This window comes from Diceros bicornis, chromosome X (genome assembly GCF_020826845.1).
Source record: "Diceros bicornis minor isolate mBicDic1 chromosome X, mDicBic1.mat.cur, whole genome shotgun sequence".
In the NCBI taxonomy this organism is placed as follows: domain Eukaryota; kingdom Metazoa; phylum Chordata; class Mammalia; order Perissodactyla; family Rhinocerotidae; genus Diceros; species Diceros bicornis.
Window position 1 is genome coordinate 3,436,259 of NC_080781.1, and position 22,666 is coordinate 3,458,924.

The 22,666-nt window shown below is 38.6% G+C and overlaps 1 long non-coding RNA gene across 1 annotated transcript in view; it reads right to left on the bottom strand.

The window, feature by feature from the left end:
* Positions 1 to 22,666, bottom strand: part of LOC131400697 (uncharacterized) — a 71,684-nt gene that overhangs the window by 39,340 nt on the left and 9,678 nt on the right. The window contains exons 3-5 of the long non-coding RNA XR_009217405.1: positions 8,799 to 8,983; positions 8,276 to 8,379; positions 7,767 to 7,874 (exon numbers count right to left, since the gene is read on the bottom strand). This is a non-coding gene — a long non-coding RNA (uncharacterized LOC131400697). The remainder of the gene's footprint in view (positions 1 to 7,766; positions 7,875 to 8,275; positions 8,380 to 8,798; positions 8,984 to 22,666) is intronic.

The following is a 22,666-nucleotide window of genomic DNA, read 5'->3' on the forward strand; positions in this document are numbered from 1 at the left end:
GTACTATCATATTCAGAAATCATCTTATTTGTTTGCTGGCTGCAAATATAACCTCCATGAGAGATGAGATCTTTTATGCCCTGTTCTCTATTTTATCTTTGATGCCTAAACAAGGCCCAGTACATAGAACTCTTAGAAAGTATCTGTTGAATGGCCCATCGTCATTTTTTATTGAGTTTTGTTAATTATATTTTTCAAGGAATTGGAAAATTTTTGAAGTATAGGGTTTTTTCTGCTATCAGCGCTGCAGAGTGAATGCCACTTCTAGTGTCCCTGTGTACAGCAGAGCTGAAGCCTGCCTGGTCTTTTTTGCACTATCCTCTCACCTTCTGGTGCTCTATCAGACAACACTCTGATGCTATTCATAGGGTTTTCATGGCCAATGTTTTCGGAAGTGGATGGCTAGGTCCTTCTTCCTAGTCTGTCTAGTCTGGAAGCTCTGCTGACATCGTCCCCCCCTGGGTGACCCTGCTGGTATTTGAATACTGGTGGGTATCACGGCAACATGGAGCCACCATAATACGACAACCGGCAGATGGGTGGTGTGGGTCCCTAGCTGGGACACCAACCTGGGTCTTGGCGGTGAGAGGGCCGAATCTTAACCACTAGACTACCAGGGCTGGCTGGTATGCCCTTATATTTTTAATGTCTGTTGGGTTCTTAGTGATGTTTCCCCTTTTATTCCTGCATTCTTTGTCTTCTTTTGTGCTGTTGGGTTTTTGTTTGATCCTTGGCAATACTGGATAGAGGATTAACCACTTAATTCTCTTTTATTTTCTTCAGAGTGTCATTCTTTTGATACCAGTCATTTTTGCCTTTGTGTGTCTGTTTCCAATTTCTTTGATTTTTTGCTCTTATAGTAACTATTTCTTTCCATTTTCTTGCTTTGTGTTTCATTGTTCTTCTTTCTCTAGTTTCTACAGGTGAAATCTTAGTGTGCAGAATTGAGATTTTTTTTCATAGTGTATTTAATGCTATAAATTTTCCCCTAAGCACCGTTTTAGCTTCATCCCACAAATTATGTTGTGCTGTATTTTTTTCCATTCAGTTCTTTATTTTCACTTGGAACTTCCTCTTTGGTTCATAGGTTATTGAGAAAGTTGTTGAATTTTCAAAAATTAGGGAATTCCAGTTATCTTTCTATCATTGATCTTAGTATATTCTGTGATGGTTGGAAATAATTCTTTGTATACATTTCTATTCTCTTAAATTGTTTAATATTCTTTTTTTATGGCCCGGAACATGATCTGTCTGCGAGAGTGCCTTTGTGACCTTGAGGAGGATGTGTATTCTTCAGTTCTTGTGTGATGTTTTCAAAAATGTCAACTGGTTGAAATTGCTGATGGTTATACTGATGTCATCTATACCCTTATTGACTTTCCACCTACTTGTTTTATTCATTACTGAGATAGGAATGTCGAAGTCTCCAAATATAGTTGTAAATTTATCTATTTCTCTGTTCAGTTCTATTGTTTTTGCAAAACTTTTTTCTAATCTCTGTTTTTAAGTACATACACATACTTAGGAATTTTATGTCTTCTTGGGGAATCAACCCTTTTATTTTTATGTAATGTTTCTTTTTATTCTTTCAAATATCCTTCCTTTGAATACTTCAGCAGATATGAATATAGCTATTGCCAAGTATCTTAAATTTAGCATAGGCATCTTTTATCTTTTATCAATCTTTCATTATTAGCCAACCTATGTATTTATATTTAAATTTGGTTTCTTGTAGGCAGCATATAATTTATCAGGCTTTGTTTTTTTTATCCATTCTAATAATTTGTCTTTTTTTAATGGATTGACATAGTTTTGTATAATATATAGCTTTAATAAATTAAGGCCTGTATTCAACTGCTATTATATTGTTTAACATTTAGGGTAAGGAATTTACAACCATCTATACCCAATTTCTTCCCCTCATCCTTGGTGATGGTATTGATATATGTTTTACTTTTACATATGCTACAGACATACCAAACATTACTCTTATTTTTGCTTTAAAAGCTTCTCTTTTAGAGCAATTAAATTAGGAAAAATTAATTTGATTTTGCATTCATTTATTCTATTTCCAGTGATCATGTGTCTGTGTGTAGACCCAAGTTTCTGTCTAGTGTCACACTGCCAAAAACCTAAATGTGAAAGAGATAATTAAATTACAGTTATAATTATAATCCCCATGATATTCTCAACAGGACAGTATTTAACAGAAAAGTCCTACACACAAATAATCTGTCATTATTGTCACCCTTTGCTAGCTGGCTGTTGGGTTTTTGCTACATGGTCTAGAATTATATGTGTAATGCATAAAAATATGTAGTGCTTCCTGAATATTTTGTTTTGTTATATTCCTTGAATTTCACCTTCCCTTGGCTTGGGGGTGCCCAGAAAAGCCTGCTATTTTATTTTCCACTCATAGTGACTTTTTCTTTTTTTTAGAAGGTCCTAGCTTTTTTTTTTTTCGAGGAAGATTGGCCATAAGCTAACATCTGTTGCCAAGCTTCCTCTTTTTTCCTTTTTTCTCCCAAAGCCCCAGTGGATAGCTGTATTTCATAGCTGTACATCCTTCTAGTTGCTCTATGTAGGACGCTGCCTCAGCATGGCTTGATGAGTAGTGGGTATGTCTGCATCCAGGGTCTGAACCGGTGAACCCTGGGGCCACCAAAGTGGAGTGTGAGAACTTAACCACTATGCCACTAGGCTGGCCCCATTATACAGACTTTTAAGTCAAAATACTGTTTTTCTTTCTTATACACCTAACGTCATTTGTAAATTTGTACACACTACAGTAATATTTATTAAATATTTGTTATGTGCTTGACATGCTGAAGTCATTTATCTGTATTATGTTATCTATTTCCCATAGCGATCCTTTGAGTACAGCAATTACTTTCCCTATATCCTGATGTGCATCCTGAGTAATGTATGCACATCACAATACACAAAATCATCAGAATTGGGAGTGCAACTTGCACATAGACCACTGATCATGACAACAAAGGCAGGCAAAGAACAGCTAGAGGTAATATCCTGGATTCAGTACAATCAATTAGCAGGTAGAAATTTCTGTTAAGAACAGAGGACCAGTACTGTGGATACAGTCTGGAAACCAAGAGATGGGGACTGAGAATGACTCCACTGGAAAGAGACCTCAATGACTTAAGTATCTCAAATGCTACAATCTGTGTCATTTGATGACATGACGTTCTTTCTGGCAGGTCAAGCGGGGTATCTTAGTACAAGCTATTTTGGTAAAGAAAGAATTCTACTACGCTCTATCATTGTATAATTTGAAAAAGTAAAGGGGAGGACTCTTGGTTTAAAATTTGAAGTCTCTCGTTTTCCAATGTGTCCATCTCTGGTTTGGGATTATGTATGTCATCTGCGATGTCATTGTTGATTTCAGTTATAACCTACAACATAGTAATAATGATATCTGCTGTTATCATTCCTTTTTTTTTTTGTTGTTGGTGAGGAAGATTGGCCCTGAACTAACAGCTGTTGCCAATCGTCCTCCATTTTGTATGTGGGATGCCACCACAGCATGGCTTGATGAGTGGTACATAGGTCCTCGCCCAGGATCTGAACCTGCAAATCTTGGGCAGCTGAAGCGGCAGAGCACACGAACTTAACCACTATGCTACCAGGCCAGCCCCTCCATTTCTCTTTTTTTTTGGGGGGGGGGGGTTAAGTAACAGAGGCCCTGCTTTTTTTTTTTTTTTTTTTTTTTGGTGTGGGAGATCAGCCCTGAGCTAACATCCGTGCTAATCCTCCTCTTTTTTTGCCGAGGAAGACCAGCTCTGAGCTGACATCTGTTGTCAATCCTCCTCCTTTTTTTTCTTCCCCAAAGCCCCAGTAGATAGTTGTATGTCATAGTTGCGCATCCTTCTAGTTGCTGTATGTGGGACGCAGCCTCAGCATGGCCGCAGAAGCCGTGCGTTGGCGCGCGCCCGGGATCCGAACCCGGGCTGCCAGTAGTGGAGCGCACGCACTTAACCGCTAAGCCACCGTGCCGGCCCGCCCCTCCATTTCTTGATTGATTATAACAAAGCATGCATTGAACTGCTTGCTTTATTCTCATTACATCATTTTGTTCTCACAAGTATCTTATGATGTATGTTCTAATATGTCCATTTTGTAAGCAAAAAAAAGGATACTTTATAAAAGGATTTTATAAGGATGAATGGCTCAATTGTCAAAGCAATAAGTTAAGGCAGAGAATAAACTCATGTTGATCATTCTAAATTAGAGAATAATTTTCTAAAAAAAGGGTGAAGTAGAGAAAACGATTTCAAAAGAAAAAGAGAGACTCTGTCACCATGGCAGCCTATGGCTAAAGTTTTAACAATTGAACACTTTGATATCTTTAATCTGGATGAGAAAGTAAAAGAGAATAATCTAAATACCAAAGGATTTGTGCCGACAATAATGAGTTTGAATAATTCTAGCAACAATCAGCCAACATCAGAACTCATGCGTCGGCTCTTAAACTATTGTCTTATCCACAGTATATATTTTGACAACAATGAGATCCTGTCCTTCTCCCCCTATAGTATGTGACAAGAGAATTAGATATTATACAAACTTCAACATATAAGTATCTATGTGTCTTTGGTTCTTATCGAAAAATACTTTAAACTTTGTACTTCTTTAGTAGACTGTGGATAGCCCTGTAATTATTTTGCTGTTTTTTCATTTTTCTTCATTCTGTGTTATTAAAGTTAATGTGATTCTCACTTATTTTTGTTTAATGTTGAGAAAGTATGTAAGAGCACAAAATTCAAATGATTTGCTCTTTTAATTGTCTAAAAATACACGATTAGATAGCCATTTAAATTTTTCATCCCAAACTTAAATGTGAAATGCATTATTTTCATGTTTTAAATATCTTCACAATGTACAGTGGAAGGCAACCTTAGTCCAAGCATTATTTGGTTTCTGACTGCAAAGAACAAAAGCATTATATGTTGGAATTTTATAATACCAGCACTACTAACACTTTGCACTATGTTAACTTCAATCAATTTGATTTTGACAAGAAACTAACATATGTTTTTAGACACAGTTGCAGTTATAAAGTTCTTATTTTATTTTGTTTTTCTTTTTCGATTTACTGATCGCTTTTGAGATACTGAGTGTGTCATTGGAAATATGTGCAGTCAACAGTGCAAAACGATGTCAGATTTTGAATGAAGATAAAGCAATCTAGATTTAGGAACATGGGACCTATTGCCCATTAGTTCAATGAAAGACGTTTTGAGTAAGGTAACGGGGGTGTGAACCAGACTGCAATAGGTTAGACAATACGTAAGACGCAAGATAATAAATTCTAAAAAATAGAATACTTTTACTTAATGTACTTGTTGGGTCATTTTCTGACTTCCTCCACTAAAATACAATCTCCCAAAATGAAGGGAACTTGTCTGATTCATTTCTGTGATTCCATCCCTAAGACAGTGGCTGACACAGTCAAGGTTCCATAAACACTTGTAAGGTGAACTAACATACTGTTAACATTACAATACATTTTACAAAATAGAAGTTACAGTAAAGACTTAACCACCTGGAAAATGAAGGAGACTTGCATCTGGGCAGAGACACTGGCGTGTGCAGAGACCCTACCCTAAGGGGGAAGCTATTTCACACATCCCCCAATTTGGGTATACTGAAGCGGAACGAAGAAGGTCATGAAAGATATGTTGACGGTGAAGAGAAAAAGCATAGGAGATTGAGAGAAGAGCCAGAGCTCTTAAATATTTTAGATTGCACATTCCCTGGATACCAAGGGAAAATACGAATATAAAGAGAAGGAGACTTCTAAGATTTAGACTCTGAGAAGGGAGGCAGAGCCCCCGCTTGGAAGGGCAGGGTTGTAAGAACCTGGAAGATATTCCACATTTGAATAGGAAACCAAATCAACAAGGATAAAAAGTGGAGGAACCATACATTTAACAAAGCAACAGAAAAAAACTAGCATCTATGTCTGCCCAGTGTGCACTGTGGACACATCTTTTGGTGGACCCTACGGGCACTGCATTGGATACAGATGTAGGAGCAGAATTTCTGAGTCCTAAGATGTTCAGCGTTAGTAGAGGTTGCACAACAATGTCCCAAAGTGGAAGTACTGCTTTCCTACCCCTCTTTAAATATCCATATGTCTGGTTTATTGTGTATCAGCTTTTATTATTATTCAACAATTCTAACTTTTTTTTAAACCTCTAATTACATTTTAATTTTTTCCAGTTTTATTGAGATATAGTTGATACACAGTCGTGTATCACTTAGGGACAAGTACACTTTCTGAGAAATGCGTCATTAAGTTATTTTGTCGTTGTGCAAACATCGTAGAGGGTACCTGCACAAACCCAGATGGCATAGCCTACTACAGTCATGCACCACATAACGACATTTCAATCAATGACGGACTGCATATACGACAGTGGTCCCTTAAGATTAGTACCATATAGCCTGGGTGTGTAATAGACTATACCATCTAGGTTTTTGAAAGTACACTCTCCGATGTTTGCCAAAGAAATTGCCTAACAATGCATTTCTCAGAACATGTCCTCATCATTAAATGTTGCATGACCGTACACACCTAGGCTATATGGTACTAATCTTATGTAGTCCATCATTTACCGAAATGTTGCTATGTGGCACATGACTGGATAATACTGTATAAGTTTAAGGTGTACAACATCATGACTTGATATATGTATATACTGCAAAATGATCACCACAATAAGGTTAATTAACATCACCTCACATAGTTACAATTCTTTTTCTTGTGATGAGAGTTTTTAAGATCTACTCTTAGCAACTTTCAAATATGCAATACAGTATTATTAACTATAATCACTATGTTGTACATTACATCTTCCTGACTTATTTATTTTATAACTGGAAGTTTGTACCTTTCAATCCCCTTCACCCATTTTGCTCACTCCCCACCTCCCACCTCTGGCAACCACCAATTTGTTTTCTGTGTCTATGAGATTGTTTTTTTAGATTCCTCATATAAGTGAGATCATACAGTATTTGTGTTTCTCTGTCTGACTTATTTCACTTAGCATAATGCCCTCAAGGTCCATCTATGTTGTTGCAAGTGTCAGAATTTGATTCTTTTTAATGGTTGAATAATATTCCATTGTGTATATATGTACCATGTTTCCTTTATCTATTCATCCATTGATGGATACTTAGGGTGTTTCCATATGTGGGCTATTGTAAATAATGTTGCAGTGAACATGGGGGTGCAGATATCTCTTCAACATGATGATTTCATTTCCTTTGGATATATACCAGAAGTGGGATTGCTGGATCATATGGTAGTTCTATTTTTAATTTTTTGAGGAACCTCCACACGGTTTTCCATAGTGGCTGCACCGATTTACATTCCACAAACAGTGCACAAGGCTTCTCTTTTCTCCACATCCTCGGCAGCTGTTTGTTATCTCTTGTCTTTTTGATAATGGATTTCCTAACAGGTGGGAGATGATACAAGTTTCCCCTTCTATGCAAAAGTACAGTATTCTTGTGAAACATTTTGTAAGCTGAAATGGCAAAAAGCAAGTAAGCAATTACCATTAATTTATATGGGAAACAATTTTGAGCATTCCCAGACCCCCAAAATAACCTACCAAATCATACCAAATAACCCATAAAACCTAAAATAACATGAACATATAGTAAAAGCAGGAATGATATGGTAAACACGCAGACTGTATAAAGTAGACATAACGTATGTAGATTATAGTTTTGCTTACCCGAATCGGGAAGATGGCGAGCACATGGGAAAGCTGAGAGGTGGTGGTGGTGATGATGGTGTGTTAAGATGACTGGCTGGAGGTTGGGGCAGTGGGAGATACAGGAGACTGGGCCGTAGGAGAGAGAGGCAGAGTCATCTATTAACATCTCATTGTCATCTGAATCCATAAGGACAGGCAGATCACCAACGTTTACCCTTCTTTTATGTCTGCCTGCCTAAATGTCAAACGTCCAGGTTCATTTTCTGCTGTGGCTGATGTGAAGGCTTGAAATATGACAGTATGCATGACTGCTCAGCCTCTGTAATGGCAGGCTGCAAAACAAATGCTTAATGCTATTTTCGCTTTTCACCTTTACTAGTAAAGGGAAAATCCTTTTTGGATTTCTTTCAGTTAATGAAAACAGGTACTGACTTAGGTCTTTCATAAAAGTGAAGTGGCATAAAGTGAACTTTCCAACAGTAGAGAGAAACCTGTATCTCATTGTGCTTTTGATTTGCATTTCTCACCATTTCCTGAGGTGCCATTTGGTTTATCCATCCACTCTCATGTCTTCTGTCATTCTCAAGGCAAATCTCTAAACCAATAACCAATGATGACTACTTTGTTTTCTCTGAAATTAACAGAATAAAAAGAAAACGGTAAAATAAAGTTCCCAACATTGGAGTGAAAGTGTAACTGTCATGAAATCCATGGTCCATGGCACTCAACTCTACATGGCGAAGTTTTCTGACTGTGACATCATGTGACTCTTTGCCTGGTGGTTTTGTCTGTTTCTGTTTTATTATTGTTGTTTTCTTGGCCAGGGGAGCATGGCTGGCCACAGGACGGAGAAGGCAGAAGCATCCAAGCCAGCCAATGCCGTGGAAACAGCCCTCCATCAGTGACAGGCAGGAAGTTGGTAGACCCTCACCCCTCCCTTCTTTCTCCAGGCTTAGGCTCATTCTGAGACCCACCTACACTGGACACAAGATGTCCACAGACAGATGAGCTTTCCACTTACCTCAAGTGGTAAAAGACATGAAGACCTACCCGTTATTGGCTTCACGCTTCCCCCAAATGCTGTCTTCTAGGGTGATTTCTCAAAGCACTTGTAAAATTGATGCCTTGACTCAGGATAGTCTTCTGGGAGAACCAAACTAAGACCTTTCCACAAGATTCTTGCTTTTTCATACTTCCATTGGCGAAAAACACATCTCCCTTTAATTTAAGCATGCCTTATGGGAATAATAATAATAATAAAACATATTTCTAACTCATTCATACAAGCAGAAACAATATTGCTTTACATTCTTTATGATTCATCAACATTTTAGTTACTAATATGGGAACTATTGGTTTTTACCTTTGGGGAGACACATTCACTAAAATAATCATGCTTTTAAAACCGAAATACACAAACCAGTACATATTTGCAATATTAGTACACAAATATGGAGGAAATAAATTACCATTTCATAGGAGGATGGCAGTATTTTCTCGAGGCTACACGCAACTTCTAACAAAATTTGCCTTAAAATATTTTTATTTTCAGATTAAGAGGACAGAGTACCAGGAAGAAAAAAATTAATATCTGCACTGGTTGTTTCCATCTGTCAAGTGTTGGTATATATATTTTACATTATAAATACATGCATACGCATGATATTGTCATTAAATAATCAAAATGGGATAGTTTAGTAGCAAATATTTGAGAAATGCTATCTATAGATGACAGTTAAGGCCCTTAGCAATGACAGAATTTCCCCGGAAGATAAAGCAGAAGTGTGGACAGCTGGCAGGAAAGAGAATGCAAATCAGACACCAGCTTTTGATGTAAAACAAAATTTTAATGTTAAACAGAAGATGATTTTTTTGAACTGGGAAGGTCTACTGTGCACATATTCTACATTTCAGAAAACTATGTTAATATCTCTGCATTTTAAAAAATATGATGCAATGATTAGCTTAATTTAAAAATCAGATGTGATAGAGGGATTAATTATGTTATGAAATAATCTTCTGGACATGCAGTTAGGAAAGCAAGCTTCCTTGTGACGTTTAGAATAACACTACACCAGACTGTTCAGGAATACATCTTCTGTGAGCGTCCTCGCACCCATGCAGTAGTCTTGTGTCAACTGTATCCGAATTTTGCACTGCACTTACACTATCAGTTTAATTGTTCTGTCACACGTGCATGGCCGTCTATTTACTTAGCTAATATGCTTTGATTGCTGGTGTTTTGATTTGGTTTTCAAAAACTTCCCTTTATAATGGATACTAAATAATGCTTTTTGTCATAATTGGTTTTGCATTAGGAACTTACTGCCGCCTGACATTATAAGAAGAAATACGTAGAGTCATCAAACGTATTTTTCAGCAATTTCCTTTAAATAAGACACAGCACGAATTAATGTTTCAATTACATTTCAGAGGGCTTACTCAATTGATATTATTTAATATATCTGATATGTTTAGTAATGATGTTTCCTGAGGCAAAACAATATCAATGTGTGGGGATATTGTTTTCATTTAGTAGTCATTAAGAAATTACCCAGCTTAGGCAGCCAGTTATAATCAATGATTTTTGCAGTAAATTAACACATTCATTAGATCAAATGCCATTCTTTTTACTTTAAAAATTATTCAAAATTAAGATTTCTTAAACCAGGGGTTCTCAAAGTGTGGTTCCTGGACCAGCAACATCAGCACCACCAGGAAGTGTGCTAGAAATGCCAATCTTGGGCCCCATCCTAGACCACCTGGATTCGTTAACTTAATTATGTATGCTATAGAAAGGCCCACCTTCTTCAATGAGATTCAGAAATATTATGAACATTTTAGATAATGGATTCTACCTCTGTTGTTCTCAGATGAGTTCCCTGCTGCCAGTCATAAGTTGGTCTAAGTTGAGTTTTGACTTTCTCTATTAGATACTTAAACGTAGGTCACGATAATCAGGATCCTGATATCGCAGAGCAGATCACCCTGGGGCTACTCCCAGGAGCAACCAGCTTTTTGCATTACAGGGTTTCACCTTTTAGACAGGTTTATATACCAGCTCTACCCCCTGACTCTGCTCACGAGAGTGTGGAACCTTCAGGGAATCAACTGAACGAGACTATGAAAAAGAATATGGGAATGGACGTAATCATTTCAGAACTTGAATGCTTTTCAATTTTGAGAAGCAGCTTCCTTGCCCTTTCTTTTCTCAGAAGCACAGGCATAACACTGCTACGGTAGAGCTGCCTGTGTGAGATGTGCCCTCTCATTACATCAGCACGGCGAAGTTGAGCACCTGCTTTCACTAGGGGCTCCTATAAAGCTGGCAGCCTTTAGCACTGCTGCGATTTGAACACAAAAGAGAGTTCCAGGAGATCAGAACTATGCTGGTAACGGATATCGATTTCCCATTACTGCACCTATTGGAATGTGCTAATATTATTTCTATAATTAATTTTTCTGTTTTTGATATCTGGATCCCAGACATTAAATGTTACTAAGTGCTGTGGTCTAAATGTTTATGTCCCCCCCAAAATCATAGGTTTAAATCCTAATCCCCAATTTGATAGTATGAGGAGGAGGGGCCTTTGGGAGGTGATTAGATCATAAAGGTGTAGCCCCCATGAATGGGATTAGTTGCCCTGATAAAAGAGACCCCAGAGACCTCCCTCACCCCTTTCCACCATGTGAGGACACAGAGAGAAGATGCCATCTAGGTTCCGAATCTGCTGGCACCTTGATCTCGGACTTCCACCCTCCAGAACTGTGAGAATGTCTTGTTCGTAAGCCACTCGGCTTGTGGTGTCCTGTTACAGCAGCCCAAAGGGACCAAGACAACAAGATTCTCAGAATCTCAGAAGTCTCAGGAGTTTGCCCCAATATGCCCTTACCATGGGGAAGCCATTGGACGTTTGATTTACCTTTCTGTGTCAGGGTGAAATGGTGGTGACACATTCGAAACATTGAACACATCGATGGTTGGAGTTCCTCATCAAACCAAAGGGGGCTGTAACAAAACCACAGTGTTGTTTCTGATCTATCTGCTCACTGCTGTTTCTTGTTGTGTACATCTACAGTGATGGCTCTGCACCCAGAAGTCAAGCACCGCTCGCTACCACATGTCCCAGTCGATTAGCATCATCAGGCCCACCCACTGCAGGGGGCTCCCACTGTGTATTTCCCGTGATTGCTGAGCAAGGCAGCATCTCTGGGGGGGGGGTCCTCACACATTTCTCACGTCTAGCAGACATCTCCTTTGACGGTGAGGTAGCTGGTTCTGCTGCTTTGGATTCCAGGCGTAATTTACAATGCTTCCCACTTTATTGGCCTGCAAAACCAGCGAAGGGGAGAAACACTTATACTCTACCAACTCTGGGTCCTTTCTGGCTGGGCTACAAATTAAACTGACATGAGACCGAATAGCAGGAGAAAATCAAACAAAGCTTTATATCATGTACACATGGGAGAGACCTACTGGGTAACTGAGTATCTCTGCAAGATGGCGGAGGTTCTCACCTTAAATTCTACCTTCAGCTAAAGACAAAGGAGGATGTTGGGGGTGAGGGAGTTGGCTATGGGAGATTAGCAGAAAGCACAGTAAACAAGAGTATGTAGATTTAAGTCCTAGCCTTTCCCACTGACAAGAGTTTCTAGAGGTAAGGTCATCTCCCTTCTTCCTGGTACAGAGAGGGAGATACCTATACAGATGGAGATTTCTCTTATAAATGTAAATGTCTCTTACAAAGGGTAATTTCTACTTTTCAGAGCTTCTTTCCCTTCTGCAGTTTCTTAAAAGTAACCAGCCCAAAATAATCCTCATGCCAAAGAGACACATTGTGGGGTGGCCAATTCTGGTCTCCCACACCAGCTTTCTCAAGAGTGTGACTGAGGAGTTGCTAGTGAATTTTCTATACAGGACAGTGGTACATATTTTATATCATAGCACACCAAACATTATTCTGGCCATTTTTATATGGGGTGAGAACAGACATAGGGATGAGCAGTGTATATTTAATATAAATAATATATACATTTCTTCAATATATATCTGATAAAAGAAAGTATGTGGCAGGGGCCGGTCCGGTGGTGCAAGCGGTTGGGTGCGCATGCTCCGCTGCGGCGGCCCGGGGTTCGCTGGTTTGGATCCCGGGCGCGCACCGACGCACTGCTTGGCAAGCCATGCTGTGGCGGCGTCCCATATAAAGTGGAGGAAGATGGGCACGGATGTTAGCCCAGGGCCGTCTTCCTCAGCAAAAAAGGAGGAGGATTGGCGGATGTTAGCACAGGGCTGATCTTCTCACAAACAAACAAACAAAAAAGAATGTGGCAAATAATTACATGAATAAATTGAATAAATTAGCTGCCAGAATACTTAAATATCAAAAGTACAACTTTAAATTTTGAAATAAACAATCCCCCATGCCAGTGTGTACCAGAATTGCATTTTTGTTGAAATCATCTTGTGGTTTTTGCTAAAACACTAATTCTCCACAGACTCCCTTGATGTAGTCTTTAAATTTTTTTTTACAATGCATTAGCTACATATATTTTATGTTTTTATTTCTATGCATGAAACATTACATAAAACATATTTATTTTTATATACAGATTCTCAGACACCTCTAATGTCTAATGAAAATTCCAGATGACCCTTATGTTCAGAGTATTTCAGAAAACTGAGATAATCAATGAACTTTTGCATAAATCATCTTGTTTTTCATAAATTCTTTATGAGAACAATTCCAAATGAAGCAAGAACTCAAAGATATATTCTCAACTTGATATTATCACAGTGCATTCACCTTGACTTCCAAGCATCATTTCATCAATGGGCTTCATCAAAGTGTTATTATTTTAACTACGCTCACTATTCTCCCTGGATTGGAATTTGAGACTCGGAAAATGACATGGCCTTTACTAGAGATTTGGAGAAAAAGTTTACATTGGAACCAAAATTACATAGCGGGAAAATTACCAAATCACTACCAGTTGAAATCTAATAATTGAGACAAGATGTCACTGTGTGTGCCTATTTTGATTTCCTTAGAATTGTGTACCGGTACGACTGGAACATTTTTTTTTAAACAAAGAAAGGACTTCATGTAAAATGAAAACGTATTTTATATAATTTATCCCATATGATGTTTTGACCACGTTAATCTTACATCATTTTACTTTATCAGGGCAGAAACATTAAAAATGGGTTCTATTTTCTTCCATGAACTCTATTGGACACCTTTCAAGCATTCCATTTCATCGCTAAGATATTATGTCATTACAAAGATAAGAAAGTAATGTATAACAACTAAATTTGTGAACGAGTAATTAGAAAATATTAAAAGAAACATCTTAACACCTTGGCTAAATTCCTCAGAGAAAATTGTTATAAACCGTGTTTCTGAAGAGCCAGCCCTGATGGTCTAGTGGTTAAGATTCAGTGCTATCACCATCAGCACCAGGGTCCAAGTCTCAGTCAGAGAAACACACCACTTGCCTGTTGGTTGTCTTACTGTGGCAACCACGTGTTGCTGTGATGCTGAAAGCTATGCCACTGAAATTCAGATACCAGCAGGGTCATCCATGGTAGAAAGACCTGGCCACTCACTTCCCAAATAATTGGCTCTGAAAACCCTATGAATAACAGTGGAGCATTGTCTGACACAGCGCCAGAGGGTGAGAAGATGGCGCAGAAATATCGGGCAGCGTTCCGCTCTGCGGTCCACAGGGGCGCTGGGAGTCAGCGTCCACTCAACCGCACTAACAACAACGTTTCCCAAATCAGAAAATTTCCTCAATCATGTGGCGTTCTCAGTGAACACGGCAATCTCACAAAGAGGAGTAAACTAATAACCAGGATACACAACCACGCACTGAAGCTTTTCAATTCCTTTTAGCGCATCTTCCTGTTGGCTTTGGCTGTTTCGGATTGTTGGTGACTGACGCTGCCTACTGTGGTCATGCGGGAATGCTGCCTAATGCTGTGGTTCGTAGGCAGGACTTCGCTGGTGTCGTAGGGGTGACTTCAGCTACTTCAGCTCTTGCAGTCACATTTTTGAATAAATCAGTGTAGTTTCTCTTTAAAAATGTAAGTAAAAATAAATATAGAAATTTAAAAAAATATTACTGCTGTGTTTCCCTGTTGCAAATCGTCACCTATTTCTTGTTCTATATTGAGGAAATTATTTGTAAGAAGATGGTACAGATCAATTTTCTACATCAACTTGTTCGAGAGTTTTTGACCACGATTGCATTTATTTCCGCAATTATTGAGTGCCTAGCAATGACCAGGAATATAAGCTCAAGAGACAGAGTGGTAAATAATGCCATGACCTCTGTTTCCATGAAACTTACATTTTTGGGGCTTGAGTGTGTTGGACACCAAATGGGTGCATGCAGCTCTTCTGATTGTCTGCACTGATTCCTTCTTTCCAAAGGGAACACCTACGCAAATGCACATTTCCTCTTCTGTGGAGGAATGATGTAGAGCTGTCCAAAATCTAAGCTGAAACCTAGGGCTTGGGTGGTACTAGGTCTTTTCATGAAACTCTACTCTTGGAAAATTGCCTGTCCAGTTATGAACAAGGAAGAGATTCACATCGCGATGCATGCTTCTGGTTTCCCAAGAAACCACCAAGGGGGCAGATCTGAAGTGCAGAGGTTACCTGGGCAATGGGAAGCAGGAGATAGGACACACCTGGGCAGATGGATGCACCTTCCTGTCTCCCTTCTGGGCACTTGATGCAATATGGCTTTTGGGGTAGCAGAAAATTCCTCTCCACCTCCAAAGCAGTCTACATCCTAATCCCTGGAACCATGTGAGTGTGTTCCATGTCAAAAAGGGATTTTGCTGATGTGATTAAATTAAGGATCTTGAGATGGGGAGATTAGCCTGGATTGTACAGGTGGAACAAATGGAACCACAGGGATTTATAAGGGAAAGAGGGAGGCAGAGATTGTAGTGATGCATTTGCTGGATGGAAGGGGACCACGAGCAAAGAAACACGAACAGCCTGGAAAAGAAGGATATACAAGCTGAAGAAGGCAAGGAGATGATTCTTCTCTAGAGCCCTCAGGAGAAACACGGCCCTACTGACACGTTCATTTTAGCCTGGGGTGATCCATTTTGATATTCCAATCTTCAGAACTGTAAGACAATAAATTTGTGTGGTTTTAAGCAACTAAGTTTGGGGTGATTTGTTGCAGTAGCCATAGGAAACTCATACAGTGGCCGATCCATATCTGCTGAATAAAGGAACACACATCAGTCAGTTGATCAATTCAGGCATTCAGACGTAAGTCTTTTCTCGTGGAATCTACAGTCTTGTAGAAGTGAGTAGCCCCTGACAGTGTGTGTTTGTCATGTTGTATAACCTAGTAGTTATTAGAAAGCCTCCTCTTATGGCTGACGAATTGACTGTCATTCTTGGTTTTAGAAGTTTTGCTGATTTTGTGCTCGTTGTTGTTTTGGATAGAGGAAGATTTGTCTTCATCTATGCAGATATTTTAGTGGGGAATTGGAGAGACTTGTCAGAATCACCAAGAAGCCACTTCCTCTCAATGAGGAAGAGTTGGGGAGTAGGCAGTCTCCCTCCCAAGAGGGTCACTGAATAAATATCTGCACCTTGATGATTTGGAGGTGTTTTCTTCTGCTTCACATCCCTCAAGTTGTCTGCTATCCACGTGGTGATATGTTCTGGCAGAAAGAGGACACTAATGCAGGTTTTCTCTGCTGTCTTGCAGGGTCAACACATCTGCAGAGCCTCTTGCTATGCTGCTTCGAGGTTCTTTGTGAAGCAATGGCCAAAAAGGCAACATACAGCTTTACACTGCATCCCTTCGCGTCTTTCCATGCCTCATATCTTTTTCCTGACCCTCACTACACAAGGCTCACACCTAAAATGTGTCATCTCTTTAATCCTTGTCTAGGGCTCTCCTTTCTTCAAGTGTCGAACTAACACAAGGAAAGAGGAAATGAACAAATATACACCTAGCTGCCACCTGCAATAAAACAGAGATGAGTGATATGGAGAATATTAGAAAAATATAGAGGGCTAGGCATTGAAGGGGGGTTCTATTTTGCTAAAGTGCTCAGGGAAGTCTATTAGATGTGCTTTTGCAATGTGTCTGTAATCAACCGAACAAAAGTGTCATGAAACTTAGGGACAAAAATTGAAGAATTCTGGTGACAGGAGTATGATTGGTTTCAACACAGAAGCTTCATTGAAGAGAAAGTTGGAGAGAAGATTAGGAAGCAGATCATATAAAACCTAGGGTTTTATATGAGGATTTAGACTATATTCTGCTGTGATAAGATATTCTACTTATACAACATAACATGCATGAATGATCTATTTTATTTATAAAATACTGTGGCTTTTATGAAAGCAGTGGGCAAAAAGGAGTCACTATATTAGTTTGCCAGGGCTGTCCTAACAAAGTACCACAGAATGAGGGACTTAAACAACAGACATTGATTCTCTCATGGTCCTGGAGCCTGGAAGTCCAAAATCAACGTGCTGGTGGGGTTGGTTCCTGGTGAGGCTTCTTTTCCTGGCTTGTAGATGGCCGTCTTCTCACTGTGTCCTCACCTGGCCTTTCCTCTGTGCTTATACAGAGAGAGAGCTCCACTGTCTCTCTCTTATTATAAGGACGTGAGTTCTGTGGAATTAGGGCCCTACCTTTATGACCTCATTTAACTTTAATTACTTCCCTAAAAGCCCTGTCTCCAAACACAGTCACATTGGGGGTTACGGTTTCAACATATGAATTTTGGGGGGACATGATGTCATCCATAACAGATGCAATTGGGGACAGGGAGACCCATCCTAGGGCTACTGCAGATGGGCAACTGAGAGAGAGTGGTTGAGTTGGAGACAGTAAGAATCAGATTTGAGATATCTGATAACTACAAAGTCAACAAGATTTTCTGGTAGATTAAAGGCAGGGTGCAAGAGAAACAGAGGAGGCCTCCATAATTTGGGACAGAGGTACTAAATTTGTATAAAATGAGCATTAAATTTGTATGCTTACGGCACCTTTATTTTAGACAGATTTCATGGATTCAGATTGATTGCATCATAACGTCAGTGGCAATAGACTCGATACAGAGTGTTTCTCATCTCTAGTCACACTGCTCTGGTTACTGCTTTTATGATCTTTCAGCTCACATTTCTTCCCATGCTGTCCTAACATTCCCATTCTCAATCGCTCCATCTCCCCTTGCTAATGTCACTGGGTAACGGTGATGCTTTTTGTCCCTGGCATCCCAACGTCCTTCCATTTCTGATTAAGGGCTCTAGTTTGATGAAATAACCTTTATGTATGTTTGGAATTTAGGAAGTTGTTGTAGTTGCTGTTATGCCCTAATTATTATACAGCCTTTTGATCTTACTTAATCCATCATGAGCTATTTAAAAATAGAATTATGTCATGGTTTCTCCTCTATCAAATGAATACACCAAAAATGAAAAATTAGGAAGAGGTAGCACTGAACATAAGCTGGGCAGGAATTTCTGTTGATGGTGCCCTACAGTATTCAGCATATCCATTAACATACCCTTCTGTCCATGCATAACTTCACGTGACAGAGCAGCCTATGATTTTAGAGTGGAAAGGGATTGTTGGAATGCTTTCCAACCCCAACAAGAGCCAAGTAAAACTGAAGTTCAAAGAGATGAAAGGTCTTGCTCATGGTCGTGGAGGCAACACTAGGTCAAGGAAGAATGCCCAGGACTCTTTGTTCTTCACATACTATGCTGTTCCAATCCCTCACTGTGGGAGAAACTTCTCCATGAACATTGTCAAGATGATTCTGCACCCCCCCAAACTGCTTACTCCTTTCTCAGTTTACTCTCAGAAGTACCATGTTTTCTCCATCCATAAATATTCTTTTCATGTTTCTAGACGTGAGCTTTCTCAATTCTAAAATAATAATAACTTCACATACAATAGTATAATCTCCTTTTGGTTAATAAAGCATAATAAATCGTGCAAGCATATGAAATGACTTGAGTGAAGTATTACGATTTCCATTATTTCTAGTAATTGAGTCCATATTGATTGCATGTGTGAGTACAATAATGCCATGCAGCCAAATAACGGTACAGCTGCTCTCTGTCTGAATTGTCCAACTCTGCTTATCTTTTTAAGACCTAATTTGAATAGTTCCCTTAGAGTCCAATTTATTCAGTGGAATATTTTAAATAGGATTAAGCATAAATTAAGTACTCTGCCAGACTTATGGAACATTTTAGACTTATATAGTACAATGCTGAGAAAATGGTATTTTTAAATCCTTTTCCCTCTAAATGCCAACTTACATTAAATTTGATATGGCATGTAACCACTACAGGATTAGATGCTACGTTTTGAAATTAGTTGTGTTATTGTGGTAAATTTGTGTTACTTCTAATTGAAAATCAGAGGTTCAAATGTTCAAATTGATTAGATGATTTAAAATAACTAACAATGGATATTCAGAGCACTATAAAGCTTATTCGCACTATGGAAAACAAATGCTTCTTCTATGCTAATATTTCACTGTATTAAACTACTATTAAATCTGGTACTCATTATTTTGATGTTTTTAATAATGGTTGTCAAGTGATGGCAAGAATTTATGGAAGTAATTAAAATTGGGGGTTTTGTATCCCTAAAAAGAAAAAATGCTGCTGGTCACCTGGGGAGTTACTTCACTTCACACACACTCACATGCACACATTTGTTGTGAATACCTGGACATCATGTTCCTGGATGATTACTGCCATCATTAACCACTGTTACAAGATGGAGTGTTTTGTACCAACCAAGTGTACTAGCATGATACAAAGACAATGCCAAGAGGATGTGCTGAGAATGACTTTTTCCAGATTACGTAGACAGAGAGGGAAATGACAAGTTGAAAGACCTGGGTCTTATTCATGACTCACACGAGAAAGCTACTTGACATACATGACCTTCATGTTCTTCATCCAAGAGTATGCATGGTGCTTTATGGAATTATACGTTTCAAAATATTTTCACATACACCATCTTATTTGATTTCCACACACATTATGCACACACACACACTCATACACACACGCACACATGCACACACAGCATAGATTACTAACGTGACCTATTTCAAAAACCAGACTAACTCATGGAAATGTAAATATGCATACATGATTATTCAATTAAAATGTCCCTCTATTTTCACAAGGAACATTCAATTTTGACTTTAGAAAATAAAGGTGGGCCAGCCTGGTAGTGTAGTGGTTAAGTTCATGCACTCCACTTCAGCGGCCCAGGGTTCAAGGGTTTGGATCCCGGGAGTGGACCTACACACAGCTCATCAAGCTATGCTGTGGCAGCGTCCCATATACAAAAAACAGAGGAAGATTGGCACAGATGTTAGCTCAGGGCCAATGAGCTAACCTCACCAAAAAAGAAAATAAAGATATAGATAGATGTAGGCAAAGATATGAATGAGGAACAAAAAAGAAAGAAATAGGTATAGATATATAATCACAGCAATATATATCTATCAAGTAAAACTTTTCAAACAAAAGTCAATGACAAAGTTGTCTCTGAATGAACAAAATTGTGCACACAGGAAGTTAATAGGAAAGTATCTATTAAAATCTTGGTCTATAAGAGAAATTTTCTTTTCTACCTAGTTAATTTCTTCATTTTACTTTCAGATTTCAGGTTTAACTTCAATTTTCTCTACATTGCTTTGGCTAGTCTAAGTCGGTTTTTTGTTTTGTTTTGTTTTTCAGATTTGAGGTATCTGTAAAAATTAGGAAGGGAGCCTGCTCTGCAGATCACCAAAATTTTCAGTGCCTTTCTTTGATCATGTAGACTACAAATTGGTATTGTGGAATTGAATATCACCCATATTTTTGCTTGGGTTTTTTTTTTTTTTTTTTAATTTTTACTCTTTTCATCAGTTCACTGGGTGTAGGAACAATGGTACTTTTGTTCTACATTCTTTAACTGGAAATATCTTCAGGCATTTTCTCAGATTTTATAGAAATCTGCATACACAAATATAGGTAAAGACATATAGAGCACTATTTTTTTTTACAGATCAGTTTTTGGTAAAGTGCTTTTTATACTTTGCAAGATGACATCACATTGTTTCACACACACAGTATAAAGTAGCACTGCTCTATTCTAAACTGGGTAGGTTTAATTCTTGATCCGACACCTAGTGGGAGGTGATGAGGCTGTGATTAGTCTTCTCTGTGCATCATTGAGCAGGAGGAACACTTATAAAGAAAGAAAAATAGTTACTAGCCTATGAGGAACATTCAATAAGCCTTAGCTCTTATTCTTCAATATCTTCTCTCCTCCCCTTACTATAATTGCTTCTCCCATGATCCTATTCAACAATGTATGGTAGACCGTGTTATTGTAAAAATATCCTTGTCTCTCATTTCTAGGCATTCCCTAATGGGACTGGCCCTCCCCATGACAGGATGACACCTCCTGCCCCATTGAAGCCAGACGTGGTCCTACAACTTGCTCTGGTCAACGAAATATAAGTAGAAAAGACATGCTTTGTTTCCAAGCAGACATTCTGGGAGCCGCTGCCCAGTTCCGCCATCTCCCTCTTCTCTCTGCTAAGAGAATGGACGTATCAAAGATGTGCACTGAGTGTTCAGCCTGGAGAAGTAGCATGTAGAAAGCAAGACGCAGAGGTCGAGGTGACCTCTAGCCAACATGCATTTGAGAATAGAAAGAGCATAGGACTCAGTGTCCTAAGCCGCCAACCATTTTGTAGTGGTTTTTTAGTGATGGCACAGCATTTTGATAGCCGGATATTACAAGTCAGTATTCAGTATCACATCCCATGCCATCGGTTATTCAGACATTCTGCTATTGATGGGACCGTAGACGTTTGTTCTTAATTTTTCTTTCCCAACAGTGTTATGCAATTTGTCTGCATATGCATCTTTGAACTACTTTAATATTATTTGGGGAGGATATATTCCCCAAAGGAGAAAAGCTGAGCCAAGTGTACGTGTGTTATAAATTTTGATAGATGTGCAGAAAATGTCACCCAAATATTTTTGGGATGTTGATGTGTACCGATTTCCTCCTACATTAACCAACACTGTACATTGTATATGGGCATGAATATTTGTTTGCGTGTGTGCGTGTGTGAATGTTTATACAAACCCATCCTCATGCTTGATTAAAAACATGGGTTGAGCTCTCTCATATGTTTATTGATTAGCTCTGTTGATTTTTATGATGATTTAAACGTTTTCTCACCTAATTATCTGATGTTTCAAATTAAAAATAATAACATTAATGATAAAGCATTGCATATCTATTAAACTCTGACTAAAGGCAAGGTACATTTTAAAAGTGCCTCCTACTTTACAAAAATTATGTTAGTTGCAGAGGTATGATCGTTATTCAAAACTTTGCGCCTGGCTTTTAAACTATTCACTGTACTTAAACAGCTGGACTTACACCTTGAAAAGAAATCTATGTAGAAATTAAGCTTTAGGATTGCAAAATATTGCATTGTATGTATATAACACATTTTCTTTATCCATTCATCTGTTGCTGGACACTTGGGTTGCGTCCTCCTCTTGGATACTGTGAATAAAGCTGCAGTGAGCGTGGGTGTGCAAATACATCTTCAAGATCCTGCTTGAATTCTTTTGGATATACATCCATAAGTGAGATTGCTGGGTAAAATGGTAATTCAATTTAAAAATTTTTGAGGAACCTCCATACTGTTTTACCTAATGGCTGCTCCGTTTTACATTCCCGTCAGCAGTGTGCAAGGGTTCCAACTTCACATCCTCGTCAACACTTGTTATTTTCTGTTTTGTTTTGTTTTATTTTTGTAGTAGCCATGCTGATTGGTGTCAGGTGATATCTTATTGTGTTTTTGATTTACATTTCTCTAATGT